The sequence below is a fragment of the Alexandromys fortis genome, unplaced genomic scaffold (assembly GCF_014885135.2).
Source record: "Alexandromys fortis isolate MF-2015 unplaced genomic scaffold, M_Fortis_MF-2015_v1.1 scaffold_192, whole genome shotgun sequence".
NCBI classification, from domain to species: Eukaryota; Metazoa; Chordata; class Mammalia; order Rodentia; family Cricetidae; genus Alexandromys; species Alexandromys fortis.
In genome coordinates, this window is record NW_026068071.1 from 2,252,320 (window position 1) to 2,267,616 (window position 15,297).

The 15,297-nt window shown below is 38.9% G+C and overlaps 1 protein-coding gene and 1 pseudogene across 5 annotated transcripts in view; one reads left to right on the forward strand and one right to left on the reverse strand.

The window, feature by feature from the left end:
• The window catches only part of Mid1 (midline 1), a 341,636-nt gene that overhangs the window by 20,563 nt on the left and 305,776 nt on the right, over nt 1-15,297 (forward strand). The window lies entirely within an intron of this gene.
• Nucleotides 12,996-13,200, reverse strand: LOC126487962 (uncharacterized; annotated as a pseudogene).

Here is a 15,297-nt window from a genome sequence, read left to right on the forward strand (position 1 = left end):
TCTTCATTTACTAACGTTTTGCGATTTTTTTATAAAGCAAGAGAAAACCAGTAAACTGTTCATTGCTATCTTTCCTTTGATGTTCCTGGACTGATTTTTTTAAATGAGTGTTCTAAGTAAATATCTTTTTCATTTCTAAGTAGAAAAGAATTCCATCCTTCTTTCACCACTTAGATTTGAGGAAATATTTCACTTCCTATGTCAGCTCACTGTCAGGCAACTTGATGGGAATATTTTTTAAATGAACTATGTTAACATTTGTAATTTCCTAAAGAAGCAGTTGTTGATATGCTTCTTATTTGTTTCATGCAATAAGATTTGATTGGTAATGTGAGGAACTTCAGTGTCATGACAGCTATACTTTGGGCAACTGGAGCTCTAGATCTTTAGATTCATATATTATTCCAGTTGAGAAGAATATAATGTATTCATACATCTGAAATATAGTAACATTAGACACATCTGATTACTATTCCAACAGGTAAAGAATTTAGAAGTCATGATTTCTGTTATCTCAACAAGATTAAAAAAAAAAAAGACCAATCAGAAAACCAACATCTTGTCTTAAATCCATGAGAGAATTGGGGTCACAGGTCTGACGCTAACCTCTAAAACCTGAGAGGCAGGAATATCTAAAGAATATAGATTATTTTCCCAGAAGCAAAAGCTGTTAGACTCAGTTGCTAGTGGGAACTTTAAATGATAACTTCAATGAATTTCTATTGGCTGGTTGTAAGATACCTTGAAAGATTCAAAACTGCAGGGTGCATAGTATAACTAGGTATAATCCTTTCCCAGGTTATCCCTTAAAATTTTCTACCAGTCTTATGGAGAAGATCAGAAAAAAAAAATAAACATGGAACTTGGCTAGATCAAGGGGGAAAGTAACCATTGTGAAATACAAACTGGTTCTTACAAATAAGCCCAGAGTATCCATCAAAACAAGCCTCAGCCACAAGGGGGAATAAAAGAATGCCTTATCTGACTTAGTGAAAGGAATATCACCTATTTCTATCTGGCTTTGAGATTTTCTGTCTCACCTAGAGGTGACAATATAAACTGAGAAGCACTCACGGTGGTCCACACTTCAGGGTCACAGGCAAAATTGTAATCAGAGAATTACAGAACGCTTCCCCTTCACCTAACTGTATCTCCACATCATGAAGGTGGATTACAAAAAGTAAAATAACTTCAATGTTCAAACCCTAAGAAAGAGTTTCTAGGGAAACATAGAGACCGTGATAATGAACAGCAAGGATACTTCAAAAAATTGGAAGTTCTAACACTTCTACTTGTAGTAAACAGTAAAGGTGTCCCAACTCTTAGCCAGATCATCATATAGCTTCACGATAAAAGCCTATCTACTTAAGTTCCTAGAACACAACTCATAACACCCAGCTTTTAGCAAGAAAATTCAAGGCATTCCAAAAGACAAGAGAAATCTCTGAACCTCAAAGACAAATAAGGCATTAGAAACAGACTCCGATATGATGAGGACATAAAACAGCTTAATTGGTACACAAAGGTTCTATTGAGGAAAGTGAACAAGAAACTGTCCCAGAATTTAGAGATGTAAAATACTTCACATTTGTTATCTTACAGGTTTTATGAATCATGAGTCATGGCACATCTTCACTGTGCCTACACCTAAGGGTCTAGACATGTTCTGTGCAACCTGGGATCTCATCTGGAGGCCCAGCTGGTAAAGAATGTCTTCCTGAGCTGACTCATGGGGTAGTTGGATGGGGTCAGTCCATTAAGAGCTTTTGGGTAGAGAACTCTGTTTGATCACTGGATGTTGGGGGGGGCACCCTCCACTCCTTGCTCTCCTTGCTATATGGAACTTTTCTAACATGCCGTTTTACTTCATCTAAGCCAGCTAGGCAGAGAGTCTGCTAAGCAAGATAGTTGTCATAATTTCCTTTTGACAAAACATGGAAATGACTTCTCAGTGTAGCCATATTTTGTTAGCTAAAAAGCAGTTAAAGAAGGCGAATTATAATATTGTAAATATCAGGGTGGAAAGGACCATTTAGGGTCAGCTTAAAGATGCTTAGTATTTTGATTATGGTCATTTAAGCATAGTGTCACACAGCTTTAATCCCAGAGGCAGAGGCATGAAGTTCTCTGTGAGTTTGAGGACAGCTTGGTCTACAAAGTGAGTTCCAGGACACCCAAAACTGTTACACAGAGAAACCCTGTCTCTGAAATAGGAAGAAATAAAGGAAAGAAGGAAGGAAGGAAGGAAAAAGGAAAGGAAAGGAAAGGAAAGGAAAGGAAAGGAAAGGAAAGGAAAGGAAAGGAAAGGAAAGGAAAGGAAAGGAAAGGAAAGAGGGAGGGAGGGAGATAGGCAATATAATTAGCTAAGTGCTGTGCCCAGTTAATCAAATAGGCTGAGAAAGCAAAATTCTCATCTCTTTCTTTCCTTTATCCATCACCTCATCTCTTTACAAATGAAAAAGAAGATCCTGATAAACTTGGAGACGTTAAAAATGCCCAACAGCCTATAACTTGCTAGAGACCCCAATACCAAAGTCTTTCTTCATCTTTTTGAGTCTAATGCCCAAAGAAATTAAATTAACAGTAGAAACAAAGTTAAGTGAGAATAAGTGGTAAGTTGCTTTTGTTAAGTTGGATACTTAAATCAATGACATTTCAAGAATTCAGATGAAAAATTTCAGGAGACATAAAGCAAAAGAGGAGAGGGGGGCAGCATGAAGCATGCCAGGAAAGGCTGCCAGACCCTGAGGCAATCCAAACTAATGAGTAGCATGCTTGCTCTTGAGTGGCCTGTTCTCTGGACAAAGCAGACTAGACTGGAGATGCTTGAATGCAAGAAGACAAGTATTATAGCAAAAAAATATGAACTTGGTGGAAAATCAAGCAAAGAAAGGAATTATGCAGAGATATCATGGGGATAAAGAGCCTCAGAACAATTGCTCTCGAGGACTACCAAGAACTTCCCATGCCACAGCCACAGTTCACAAGTCCTGATCAGGAAAGCCCAACTGCCAGTGCAACCTCCTGCCTTGTCCACTCACTCTAAGCATTAGATAACAATACATTCCTGTTTGTGAATGGCAGTGAGAAGCTGCGGCTCACTACTGTACTTGAAGGCACATTAAAAGCCTTGCCCACTATGTGATGCCTACTCTCTGCTTGTTTAAAGTGCGGATAGAATAAAGAACAGGTGATGAAAAGTCTACAGAGGAAATTAGGATTGCCTAAGTTGCACTGGGGAGATTTTAAAGGAGGGATATGGTATTTTGCATAAGTCCTTGACTTATGAGGAACACATAGGGATGACAATTGTTAATAACTACTGCTGGTAACTCATGATTCTCTTACTGCCTTGGTTTCTATTAAACTGAAGTGTGATTTCAAATCAGGGCACAGAGAATCCTATCCAACTATTGCTGGATAGGATATTTATGATCCTAGTTCCTGTGTCATCTCAAATTAGTGGTTCTCAATCTGTGGGTCAAGACCCCTTTGGGCAAACCTCTAACTCCAAAAATATTTACATTATAATTCACAACAGTAGAAAAATTACAATTATGAAGCAGCAATGAAAATAATTTTATGGTTGGGGGTCAGCACAACATGAGGAACTGTATTAAAGGGTTGCAGCAATAGGATGGTTGAGAACCACTATCTCAAAATAATCCATCTAGCAACTCACAAGCTAAGGAATATGGTCTGCTCTTTCAGGTGCAAAGGAACATTACTTAGGCCATGTAGGTCATTTCAAGACTGTATTGGATCCGATGGAGATATATCTCACTGGTAGAGGGCTTGTCTAACATGCTCAAAGTCCAGAGTTCCATCCTAAGTATTGGAAACATAAAGAGGCGGGGAGAAGTTTCAAGGCCTGCTTCAATTCATTGCTGGCCACATAAATCCAGGAAATTACTTAAACTCTGAGTGAAATTGGAATTGTTTCACCTCCTTCCATTTTAAGATGAATGGAGGGCTGAATGAAGTCATGTATACAGTAGTACTCCCTCGTCACAGAGCATCTGTTTAGTAGTGTTAGTCAGTTGACATATTTCCCAGTGAGCACTGAAGTTGTGCTGGAGATCACAGGTGGACTGCAAAACGTTCTGCCAGCCATTTGCAATAGCACAACTAGGCAAGCCAAAGAGAAGTTCTCAACTGGACAGGCTTAATTCATTCAGCCCCACTCTGAATATAAATCTTACTGTCTGTCTTCACAGTTCTTAAATACACTTTTGAAGTTATTTGAATCTGACCATAGAAGACAAAACAGGGTCAATACCTGGCTCTGAATTACATTCATTATGTAGTAGTTCAGAATGATTAATTTATTTTAAATTGTCTTTAATTTAACAATAAAATTTTTGCAAAGAAGAAATACTGATAGGTTCATTTTTATCTAATAAGGAGAGAATGCAATAATACACCTTAGTCAAATGGATTTTAAGCCGTTGGTTTTCCTGGCTTAATAACTATAAGATGCTCATCTATTGTCAAGAGTTATTTTAGAAAATCCAAGTTAATTTGGAAGCATTTAGTCACTATCTCCTGAACTGAATCTGTCATGTCAACATGCCTCTAACTACCTACTGAAGAACAGCTTCAAAGGCCCCTTGCGGCATTTGACTAAATTCTGGGACTTTCTACCTACCTCACCTTCATATTTGTGGTAAACAATGTCATTTTAAGAGAAGAATAATAAGCACACACCTACCATTGTGAATTAGCCACATTTTCACCAGCAAATCACCCTGAACACGGTCTCATTTGAGTGTTTTTATGGGAAAACAGTATTAAGTAGATATCAAAGGAATTACTTGAGTAATAAAGTGAAAACACAGTTTGTACTAAGATAGACTATGTCAATTTTTTTTCACTAAGGTCCCCAAACAATTTTTGTAGCTAGTTCCACACAGGATAACAATCATCATACTAATGGACTCTGTTAAAAAACTTTAAAAATTATATCATTTATGCCAAATAGTTACATGGTGTAAAATAATCATAAACCTTTCAAATTGTGTTAGTTACTTTTCTCATTGTTGTGATAATATGCAAAAAAATGAATTTTTAATCTATACTTGAGAGGTTCGTGACTTAAGAGAGCATATTCCATCATGGCAAGAAAGGTATAACAGGGTTCATGATGGCAGCAGCTTGCAGCAGCCAAACATGAAAACATACAAAACATGAAACAGAAGAGGCAGAGAGCAAACAGGAAGCAAAGCGAGGCTAAAATGCTCAAAACACAGCTATTGTAAATCACTTCCTCCATTGAGGCTTATCTTAGTCTATAGTCTGGACCACCTGCTTGAAAGAGTCAGAGTTTTCCCTGGCAGGATGGCCCAGAAAGCCGGCATTTTAAAAACAGTGCAGCTTTTTTCCTGCTATGACTGAAAACTGAAATGCTTTACTCTAGTCTTTCCCGAGCTTTCTCGGGCTTTCTGTGGGTGCAGTTATCCATGTGGATGCCATTCTGTGACATGAACATGTTGTTGGGGTTTTTGTCCTGCCCGGTACCCCACAGCTGTTTAGCCCCAAAGAAAATCACACGTAGGTCTCCATAAATTATAAACTGATTGCCCCATTAGCTCTAGCCTCTCACTGACTAACTCTCACATCTGAATTAACCCATTTTTCTGATCTATGTTAGCCATGTGGCTCATTACCTTTTTCAGTGGGGCAGATCACATCCTGCTGCTTTGGTGGTCTGGGCAGGAGTGGGAGGAATCAACTTCCTCCTTCCCAGAATTCTCCTGTTTTCATTGCATCATTTCTACTTTCTGTCTGGTTTTCCCACCTATACTTCCTGCCTGGCCAATCAGAGATTATTTAAAACATGATTGACAGAATACAGACAATTCTCCCGCACCATATAGTATTCTTACCTAAGTCAAATGCAAATCCATTATAAACACTTCTAGAATTGACAGAGACATCTTGCTGCCTGGGCAGTTCTTTTTTAAACTTTCGGGTATCCATCTTTAGCCTACAGGTCCATAGTATCTGGAAGACTTTTACATGAAGCAGAAAATTTGAAAGACTTTTTTACCTTTATGGGCAGTTTGCTAGTCAATTTTTTGTGTGTCCTGTAGAATGTCTGTCAGACTCTTTTATGAAACAGGGACCCTGAAGGACTGTCTCATCTTTTTTCCCTTTTTTTTTTGGCAAGTTTAGCAGTCATTTTTGTGTGGGTCCTGCATGTCTGGTTCATACAGCAAACCATCAAGCAGTCCAGGCAAGAGCAGTTTCTTGCCAAAATGACTAGCCTTTTTAGAACTCAAAGCAGTTCAGTTCACAGCCCCAGCGCGCGTAGAGCAGAAGCATGCAGTGGTTTTCTATTGTGAGTGATCTCCAATAAACATTTGTTATATTTTATTACATGCTCTTGAGGACCTCATTTAATTATGCAACAGTCCTACTTTCACTGTTCTGTGCCTGGCTGGCTGGATCCTGTCTGTTTGGCTGGTGACTGCCTGGCTAGCTGGCCCCAGGCATCACCTTCCTTCTCTTCCTCATTAGCTTCTTCCTCCAACCTAGATTCTTTCTCCTATTTATTCTCTCCGCCCACCAAGCCACCTAGCCTATTTCTCTACTGCCTAGCTATTGGCTGTTCCGCTTTTTATTAGCCCAATCATGTGCCTTATGAAAGCAAGGTAAAACAGCAACACATCATGACACCAATAAATAAGTTAAACATAACCAAATGTGGCATATCTTTGCCTAGTTAAAGTAATATTCCACAACATAAACAAAATGTCACACATTTTTACATAGTTAAAGTAATATCCACAATATTTGCCTACACACAATCTGATGGAGGCATTTTCTAAGACGAGGCTCCTCTTACCAAATAACTCTATATTTGTGTCCTCCTTCCACCCCTAAAACCCTAAGAAAACCAATGAGGAGGAGAATGCTCTATTTCCTAAAAGTTCTGCTATCTCCCCAAACAGCATTACCAACATGGATCAAATATCCAAACTCAAGAGTCAATGGCAGACTTTTCATATACAAATCAAAACAAAGGATTTAGGTTGTAACTCAGTAGCAGAGTCCTTGCCTAACATACCTGAGGTTCTGGGTTCAGTCTTCAAAAAAACTGCATTACTTTGACAGTCTTTGACTGTCTGCCTGTCTCTCTGTGTGTGATACAAGAAAATGGCTAAAGCAAGCAAAAATCAAATGACCCTGTGATACTGTGACTGTCATAGAAGTGTGTTACACTGACCAACATCTTATATGATGTCAAATAGCCTATATTATTATGGACAGCTTTTAAGATGTACTATTTCAGTTATAATAAATTATGCCTGGGCAAATAGTAAAGTTTATGAAACCACTGAAGAAAAGCTTTTTCTAAATCCATGTCAGCTTTACAAGAGGAGGCCCAAGGAGATTTATGGTAGATTTCTTGTTCATTCTTTCTTCCCACCTAGTGCCTCTTGGTGAACAAACATTTAGCCTCATTCCTTTTTGGGAAAACAGTGTACGGAGATTTTGTTGATGGCCTTTCCTGAGGAGAAGCAGATAAGACATTTTATGGTAGTGAGATTTAGACTTGGATGATTTGCTCTTGGATTGTAACCAAGGCAAGAAAATGAGGCAGTTCTCCAACAACATGTGTTCTTTAGGTTGGCTTTATAGGTTGCTTGCTGATTAATGGACTTTGTGGAGTTGTAAACTCTCATAAGGCTGATACCAAGGCTAGTTCTGCTTTTTCAGTACACTGTCATTAAGGTTGGTTGTTTTAGCAAAAGACAGAGACAAATGACTTGTTTTTTCATTGGTTTCAAACTAAAACCAGCCCTCCATTTTCTTTCCAGAAAAGAATTCTTCATACAAATATTATGATCTTCAAATGTCTAATTTGAAACTTGGTTTAAAGTTGTTCTGCCCAATCCAAAAAATGCTCAGACTCAGAAGAGATTACTTATGAACACTGGTTGTTTTTATTAAAGGGTGTAATCTTGGCATACAGTATTTAATGAGTGAATCAAATTGTGCAATGAATTTCAAGAACTCTTCCTATAAGAGCAATTCTAGCCACATGCGATTTCAGTACAATAAGGAACATTAAGCACAACTCACACACAATATGTTAGTTTTGAAACTACCGTGTCCTGAACAGTGGTTTCAACCGAGGGTGTTTTTGCCTTATGATGGTCATTTTGGAATATCTGGAAACAGTTTTAGTTGTTCAAGCCTTGAGTACTGTTGGAATCTTATAAATAGAGACCAGAGATGCTGATAAACATCCTACCAGACACAAATTAGCTTTCATAATAAAGATTTATCTGGTTCAAAATGTCAGTAGTTCTAAGGCATAGAAATCCTGACCTAGAATCATGGCTGAGTCTGGAGAATGTACTCATGCTGAGGTGAGGAGGGAGGGAGGTGTTCATTGCCTCAGCATGAGTGTGAATTGAGAAAAGGTCAAGAGCTTGACATTTTTCACTTTTGAGTGTCTTAATGGAGCAATTGTTATTTCAAAGATTAAAGGGGGAAAACTAAGTAAAGGCTGAATTTATAATGAGGTCATGTCTCTTCTTGTTTCTTGATCTGCTTCCAAAGAAAAAGAGAAAGGAAATCACCACAGACTGAAGTTACCACGTTTTAGTGCCTGGGTTAATTAAACAAGAATGGGTATTACTATCGGGGGAGAGTGATGTCTATATCTTAATTACAGATTTACCGAAATGAACAGAGCTCTCTGGGCAGCAAGTTGGTTGCTCTGAGGTACTGGGACAAACTGTCATCTTAATCTATGATTTATAGGGTGTGTCACTTCAGTCACTCAGTTTAAGTTCCTTAGCTGTGTGCTTGCTGGCCCGTTTCTATGCGACGGTTGCTCTTGGGTTGGGAGCAGCTGCTTTCTCTTAAATGCCTATGCCTATGTTTTCTACATTTCTATGACAGTGTGTTCACACCAATATAATTATGACTGCATTAGCACTTGCCCTGTAAAGCATATGATTCAGGGGTTTATGAGAAGGTAATAAAAATTCACATCAAGCTTATACTTGACTCTGGGTGGGGGTAGTTGTAAATGGTCATTGTTGGTTAGGGCCTTCTGAAGTTTGTGGTCATTAGTCCTATTTATGGATTATTTCTCTGCAGAGCCAAAACTATGTGCAGTGGGATTTAGAGCTTTAATCATTTAGCAAAACACAGAACCCTTGCCAAGTTTCATTGGCATTCATTAATTCTTTCGACAAATATTTGAGTGCTTAAATGGGCCAGGGGCAGGTAAACAACCCCGAGTTCATGTTCTCATAGAGTTTGTATTTTACACAGGGAAAGGAAGCAAGAGGTTTAGGGAGAAAGAGGCCAAGGAGCAAGAAGAAATAGAAAGAAGAGAGAAGAAAGAAGAGTCTGGGGCAGGGAGAGGAAGAGGGAAGGAGAATATGGAGGAGTAAAAGGAAGAGGAGGAAGAAGAGGGAAGAGAAAGAGAGAAAGAATGAATGAATGAAGAGAAGAGAGGTGAAAATGGAAATGACACATGCCAAGAGCTTGACAAAGCATTTAAATAGGGTGATTTGTGGCTAGAAAAGTAGACAAAGATGGTATCTTTAGGAGGCTATGGGAAAGCAGTCTTTTCTGCCCAAGGCATTCCAGGCAGAAGCATCATTTGGCATAAACTGCCAAGGCTGTGTGGGTAGGCAGGGCCATGGGCTGGGGCAGGAAGGGCAAAGGCAGGATGTGGCAGATGTGATAGGGAGTGGAAGCAGGCCAACCAAGCCCTTCTAAACTAGGATTTGGGACTTGGCTTTTAAAACAGGGGAGGAACGTGGGCTGATCTGAGTTTGAAATAGATCCTTTTGATAGTTTTGGTTTGTAGAGGGAGCAGAGAGCCTAGTTGGAAAATCCAGATGGTGACATTATGAACATGTTTGCAGGGCTGCCTGTGCAATCCCCTTCCAGGCACGATCAAATGGCTGAGCAATGTCCAGAGAGTGAGATTCAGGCTAACACTATTCTCTTACTGGAGTAAACTTCTGCAGGAAATCTATTAAACTAAGAAGGATTGAGGGAAAAAAATAAAGCCTTTGTCAATCAATTTGTTCACCTGTAAAATGGGCTTTATAATGCATAATTTTGCAGAATTGTCCTCAATTGATAACATATGAAAAGCTCTTAGTTCCAGGCATATCAGCTGTTAACTCATGAACACATCAACTACCACACAGACTTTGGAAGGCACGGAATTTTCTTGTTAATCTTTTTATTTTTCTTACCTATTCTTTGAGAATTTCATACATCTATTCAAAGCATGGTAATCATATCCAATTGCTCTCAAGACACAACTAAAATTCTTTTGTACTTTTCTTGAAAAACAGAGGACCACCCCAGAAGCAGAAATAGTTTTTCTCTATTCTTGAGTTTTGACGTCTTCTTTTCCTACTCATTTCTGTTGTGTTTTCCAATTGCTGTCTGGAAAGATGGCACCCATCTGAGCACATGCACTGCAGTGGATTTCAGTGTGAAGAAAGGCTTCTGCACGCTTTACAAGCTAATAAAAATAATGAGGCAGAGAGGTGGAGGGAGGGAGGAAAGAGAGGGAGGGTTCTGCATCCATCACCAATGCCTAATTAAAACATTTTCCTCACTTGAAAGTGAAATCCTGTACGCATTAGCCCTTCCTCCCTACCTCCCCTTCTCCACAACCTGTGGCAACCACTAATCTGCTTCCTGTCTCTCTGTATTGGCCTCTTCTGGACTTTTTCTATCTGTGGAATCATAAACTATTTATCATTTCCTGGCCTGCTTCCTTCACTAGGCCTAATGTTTTCAAGGCTTATCCCTACTATAATTAGCTTCCTATTGCTGAGATAGATATCTATATATTTTGATCAAAATGGAAATCTTTTTGCACAGTAGTTATAGCAGATAGCAAATTATTCAAGTACATTTTCAAGGAAACCCTGATTGCTCTTTGAGCTGACGAGGGAGGGGGACTTGATTGGGGGAGAGGGAGGGAAATGGGAGGTGGTGGCGGGGAAGAGACAGAAATCTTTAATAAATAAATAAATAAATAAATAAATAAATAAATATTAACCACAAAACAAAAAAAAAAGAATTTGATAAAGTGTAAGAAAAAAATCTGGCATAAGCTATAAGAAAAAAATTGATAATAAGAGTTCTGGAGTTTGTTGATGATTGCTCTTACCTTAGAATGGATTATAAATAGAATATTCTCCTTTTGATACTATTATGGCGCTGCCACAATTGGTCTACTTCTACTGCCTCTTATCAAGCTGTCTTTCTGGTTTGTAGTTCACACCATTTCCTTTTCTGTAGTCTGTAACAAGCGTGGCAAACTACAGCCCATAGGCCAAATCTGGCTTGAAGCATACTTTTGTAATCAAATTTTTATTGGGTTGTGGCCACACCCATTCATTTACATATTATCTGTGGCTGTTTTTACTTACCATAATAATGTTGAATTGTGGCAAGGGAAATCATATGGTTCACAAAATCTAAGTTATTAATTATCTGGCCCCATATGTCCAAAAAGATTACTGACCCCTAGTCTAATGAGTGAGCAAAGACAGGACCTCAGAATTTATTTGTATCTAATCAGAATAATTTGTGGTTTACTGTGAGTTCTCTGAGCTAGAGCAACTCATTCCCAAAACCATGAAAATGATATAATTATTTGTAGAAATAACTTTACCTTTATATGAGGTTAAAAATATTTCAATGAAAAGTGGTGTTGGATTATTTATAAATATTCCAGGCCTGTGAGTAAACGTGACTGCTACCTTGTGGATTACAAATGTCACATTATAACCACATATACTCAACCCAGGGCTGCACACAAGCGTATCACACTTGACAATATGCATACTATGTGTGCCTTTCTGAACACAGGAATTTTTAAGTTCCCAGAAACTCCAGCCAAAAGCTTTGGAAACTGTCTGCTTTGATCGGCTTTTATCTAAATCTGGGCTCACAGATTTAGAGTCTTGTAATAAAAGCCAGGCAATTTTCATGTCCTTGCCTCTTTACCTGCCAGTACCAACTGTACCATTTTATCTGAGCAGAGGCATTACCTCAAGGCAACCTATTTGCCTTACATGTGTCTTCCTTCCTGTCATACTTAAAGAGTTAATAGGGGGGAAACAGAAAAGGTTATCGTTAGAGCATCTTGTTTTCTGAACAAAATCGAAATATCATCTTACTTCCAAATGTGTTCCTGATAAAGCTCATCCCTTAATAGTACTTGTCTTCTTGACCCGGTTGTACCAATGGCTCATGTTTCTCATGTGCACCGTTCTTGCTATGCTTCTTTCTATATTATCCAATAGTCTATGAGCTTTTGAATGAAAACAACTCTTGTTTCTGTGCTCAGCAGAGAATGGTACAAATGAGGCAGTGAACAAAAGGCAGTTGAATCACACATCCACAACCTGTTTTCACTCCAGTATACTCACCTTTAATGGCATACCTGTGTTTGCTAGTTCTCTACTGAGCATGACTATGATATAAGCTGAACCAAATTCTTTTCTTGGAAATGTCAAGTATATATTTTTACAGTAGAGGAACAGAAGGAGCACATTTTGGTGAGCCTGGCATACACAAGCCCCACAAGTTCATGATCTGGAACTTCTGTTCCTCTCTTGGTTCTGACCAGACCTTCAGTTGCTTAACAATTTTTGTTTTTATTTCATACACATATCTTTTAAACCTTCAAGCATTCTCCTTCGTGTGTGTTGTATTTTTTCATCCATAAATTCCCCCACATTAGCACTGTTTATTTGTTTGCTTGTTTTTAATACTGAGTCTTTCTATGTTATCCAGGCTGATGTGGAACTGACTTTGTAACCCGAGGGCAAACGTTTTGCATCCCTGCCTCAGCCACCAGAGTGCTGGGACTCCGGGTGTGCACCACTGTGCCTGCTTAACAGTTTTTTGTTTGTTTGTTTGTTTGTGTGTTTTGATATTTGGTTTGTTTGGGGTTTGTTTTGTTTGCTTTTGTTTTTGGCTTTTCTTTTTCTTTTTTCCCCTCCCTCTCCCTCTCCCAAAGGGAGAGAAGAATGATCCTTAGTTGCAAGAGGGAGCTTCAGGAAAGTGGCACCTAGAACCGTCCTCACACTCAGGAGGGAATGCTATGTCTCCTCCTCGTGGTCTCGGGTGCTCTACAAGTCAAGGAAACTTCGCAAGTAATGAATTATATAAATGATCCCTGAAAGGATAGTTAGTGTTAACATTGGTGTTTTAAATTATGATTTATTTCATGAAGTGTTCTGGTTGTTTTTTTTTCTACAGTGGTGATTATTTTCTACCCTTTAATCAATGAATTTAATTGTTATTAGCAAATCAACCGTAGGTCCTGTGGGAGATATAAGATACTTTCAGATCAGGTGACAGGTATTAAAGTATCCAAATATGGATATTCATACATACATTTATTAAATATGGTAAGATTTCAAAGAAAAATGATTGGGTGTTGTGGAGGAAATACCAGGAAGGGCAGGTGCTGTAGACTGAGGAGTACATATGCCCGAATGCTGATTGGACAGAGAATTCATTTCACAAGGTAAAACAAAACAAAACAAAACAAAAACTGTGCTGGTAAAGGAGCTGTTTCTAGAGATGAGGTAGAATCAAGGGAACACAGGAAACATGCTCATTTGCTTGTGTGGTGGAGAGGAAGGGGAAGAGAATGTGCCAGTGAAAACTGGTGTGCTGGTGCTACTGGCAAGAGGTTGGACCCGGAGTGACACCCAAGAGAGGGAGTGAAAACCCGTGGATGCTTGAAACCCTTGCAGCTCTTCTTGAGGCTTTCCAGTGCCTGAGCCCAACACAAGCCAGACAGATGGAGGGATAAAGTCACATAGAGAGTTGCATGGGATTCAGGATGCAGAGCAAGATGTGGTGTGACTAGCTGTCTCAAGCTCTGACATTTGTGACTTTCTTGAAATGGTGGGCTGTAGCTTGAAACTCTTAAGTTGAAATAAAGCGTTCCTGCCTTGTGTTTCTTTAGGTCAGAGGGTTTGATCCCAGCACCAGAAAAGAAACAAAGACAAAATGCAATGGGAAGGTCATGACAGTAGTACTGACATCAGTTAAGAGCAGGGCAGCATTGCTTTGCCTTCTGTCACATAGTGCTAGTCCCTTTGACTCTTTTCTCCAAGACCTTTCTGTTCCCTGAAGCCAGAAATGATATGCCCTTCCCTTTAACCCCATGTTCTATACACACACTAAACAAAATAGCAGTGAATCAATACATATATGAAGAGCAAGTGAATGAACAAAGAATAGGCCTTAAATGTGATAGAATGTAAAGATGTGATTGGGAGACAAGGATATTTAAGTCTTCACTCCCTCTGATGCTTTCTCCATCTCAAGAAGAAATCACTAGAAAGAGTGTTGAGAGAAGTTAACTTGGGACCTCTCAGACTACAAGACTATTGCTGTACATATGGTTACTGTTGCCTATCAACTTGAAAGAGCCTAGACTCACTTAGGAAACAAGCCTCTGGGAATACCTGTGAGGAATTTTCTAGACTTAGTTAACTGTGGTAGGAAGACCCACCCCGAATACGGGTGGTATTGCTCCTAAGGCTTTAGTACTGGACTGCATTAAATGAGCTGAACACCAGCATTCAACGTTCTCTGCTTCTTAACTCTGGATGTAATGGAACCAACTATCCCATATCTTTCGGCCAGGACTTCCCCATGCTCAAACTCTCAGTCAAAGTAGACACCTACTTTCTTAGGTTGCTTTTGTAATGTGTTCTGTAGCAACGAGAAAAGTCACTAAAACATATATAAAATTCAAGTATGAACGCTAGATTTTGCAAAGCCATTAACTATGTAGATTCTGTATCCAGGTTCAGCTAGTCCGTTTATGTCATCTGGATCTCCTTTAGATGAAAGAACATTGCATCTAGTCCTCAGCTTTGGAACCAAGAATTTTAGTCTAATTGTAGCTTTGCTATAAACAGCCTGTGTGACACTAGCCAAGTGGCTTTAACATGCTTAAGTTTCATTTTGTTCATCTGTGAAATGACAATGGTGATACCCATCTCACCACCAAATTGAAAACTGGGAAAATATATGTAAAAGTGCAACTTTGAAGCTACAAATTATTACAGAAGTCTTCATCATCATTTATTCGTATTAATCAGATAGTATAAAGCATGATTGATTTTTATTTCATGTTTCTTTAAAATATTTTTGATACATTTTATTTTTGAAATTGAAATGTAATTACATCATTTCCCTCTTCCCTTTCCTCCTCCTAACCATTTCCATTTAACGCCCTTGCTTGCTCTCAAATTCATGGCCTCT